Genomic DNA, 2577 nt, shown 5'->3' on the forward strand with positions numbered 1-2577 from the left:
TTTTTCAAACAGTGTCAGAATGATAGCTGTGGCTGGAAGTAAATGGGTGGCCACATGGCTGAAACTTGGCCTTCTCTAATGCCTGGACCATCGGTGTTCAGCCTGGGGTACTTGATGGATGGTGGAAAGAAAAGCTAGGCCAAGGTGAAAGCTGTGCAATGGCATTTGGGGGACAATACCAGTCTTAGTGTCCATTACAGGACACTAAGAGATCTTAGAGAACACGGTTTGTTTCTCTCCTCGTTTGTGTCTTTCTTTGGATTTGTTTCCTTCTTTTTCCCGAGTCCAAGTTGAATTGATACTACAGAAGAATAATAAGCCGATGCCCCGTTACTGGTACCCCAGATGATTTGTCCACCAAACAGCTCAGACCACTTTTACCAGTGCAAGGAAGGGTGATCTCCCACCACCTTGAAGGGCAGGCAGGTCTTAAATCACACCACTCCTTGCGTTTCTGTACAATACGTACAAAAGATGTCCTTTTACAGGCTGCCCAATGCAGTCTGGCATGAACACAGCTAGTGCTCACTTCCGTTTGGGAAAAAATTCTTTACTTTTCTTGACGTCAAGCTCAATGTTATCACTGTGGGATTTCCAGCCAGCTGGGCACACTTGCCATGTGTTTCAGTGAATTGGAAGGCTTTGCCTAATCTCAGCATCTAATGCACAGAGCAGTAAACAGGAAGACCACTTTTAGTGATTCGGTGAAGGGTACCTTTGTCATCAGTGATAAAGAGGTACCTAAACACAGACTTCCATCTGCCTTTAAGACTCCATAACCCTGAGCAATGGTACACTAGGGATCTGACGCCAAGGGCTTTATTGTCCAAGGGTTCCAGTCCTCCTTGTTTCTTGGCTGTATTGATCCATGCCAGATGACAGATGTGAGACTCCACAGCTATACCCATCACTGGGCCATTGAGTTTCTTAACTTCTTCTGCCCCATTACAGAAAGCAATGATCTCCATGGGGCAAACAGATGGGAAGTCAAGGTCGAAAGGGAAGAACTCTTTCACCAAGGCTGATGGCTTTGAGTTGATCATCTGGCAACACAGCTGTGGCTTTGAAGTTAGGGGCAGGATGGCCAATTTGGGTATTTCTTGAAGACATCTTGCTATCAGCAAGGCTGATGCATGGGTCTCTGAGACCAGAATAACTACAGGAAGGTGGGAAGAGCACTCTGTTTGGTTTTGTTTTTATTCCCCTAAGTCCTAAGTTCTTGTACATGCTAACCATGCACCCTACCTACCATTGAGCTACAACACAAATGACATTTTTAGTGTTTTATTTTCCTTCCTTCCTTCCTTCCTTCCTTCCTTCCTTCCTTCCTTTCCTTTCCTTTTTTTCTTTTGGAGATACAGGGTCACTATAGCCCAAGCTAGCCTCACTATATGACCCAAACTGATTTCCAATCCATGCTCTCCTGCTTTAACCTCAAGAGTCCTGGGATTACAACAGTGAGCTATAACCAAAGCTATTCCATTTCACACATATAAAAAGAGCATATGCAATCAGTTCACAAGCACTGAATGAATCCTAAGAGGCAAACACTCTGGAGCGGCAGGAGCTCTAACAATGATGTCATGAGAAAATGGGAAAGCAGTGATTCCCCCAAGTCTCTGATAAGCTGCTGGAAGACAAATGTGTCCTTTTTCTTCTCTTTATATCTGTAGTTACAAAAGGGATTCAGGTATGCCATTAAATTTGAATTAAAGCCTAAAGGCTGCTAAAAAAAAAAAGTTTTAAAAGCCACCAAAGAAAGCATAGCTTACTAAGAAAGGAAGAGTGAGAAAATCAAGGTTACTTCGATATGGAGGGATATAATGCAGGGCTCTGAGAGACTTTCTTGGGAGCAGATTTGCAAATTTGGAGAGAGAGAGAGAGAGAGAGAGAGAGAAAGAGAGAGAGAGAGAGAGAGAGAGCAGAGAGAGCAGCTCCTTTTTCCTTGACGACTTGATAGTGCAACCTTTCTGCTGTCCTTTGCAGAGAAATTCTAGAAGGCAGAAGCCCCAGGCATGCATCTAGAGGGGGTTTGTGATGTGCATCTGTAGTCTATATTTTAGCTGAAAGAGCTCCAGGTACAGGTGTGACTCATGGTCAGACTCATTCCTATGCAGGTCTGTTTGAGGCGGGTCTAACCTGGAATTGGAGTCTGGCCCTCAGCTACAGTCCTCTTCACTTGAGCCATCACATGACCTATTCCCAGAGAGCCTGCATTAAACACTTTCTGTTTTCACTTGTGGAGAACTCACAACCACCCCCTCCTTGCGGGGAATTATTTTTCTTGTGCAAGTCATGTGATTTGAATAAGCAGCCACATTCCTCTAGAGCAAAGAATTCCAGCCCAGAAACGGACTCCTCACTAATCTGAAAGTTATATTCAGTGGATTTCATTTTCTAGTGGAGAAGGGTCTCAACTCCAGAATAATATTGTAAGAAGGAAATGTTCACAAATTCCTGACACGCGAAGACTTGCTCAAGTGTGATGCAAGAGAATAAGAAGAAACACAAAGAGAAGGGAGACACCACACCCTGACTTGTTAACATTTATGTAAACCTCAATTTTCATTGACTTTT

The 2577-nt window shown here is 43.8% G+C and overlaps 1 pseudogene; it reads right to left on the bottom strand.

Moving 5' to 3' along the window:
• Positions 1-525: 525 nt before the first annotated feature.
• LOC131901803 (peroxiredoxin-1-like) lies at positions 526-1110 on the bottom strand (annotated as a pseudogene).
• Between the last annotated feature and the right edge of the window lie 1467 nt (positions 1111-2577).

Source organism: Peromyscus eremicus, unplaced genomic scaffold, assembly GCF_949786415.1.
Source record: "Peromyscus eremicus unplaced genomic scaffold, PerEre_H2_v1 PerEre#2#unplaced_420, whole genome shotgun sequence".
Lineage (NCBI taxonomy): Eukaryota > Metazoa > Chordata > Mammalia > Rodentia > Cricetidae > Peromyscus > Peromyscus eremicus.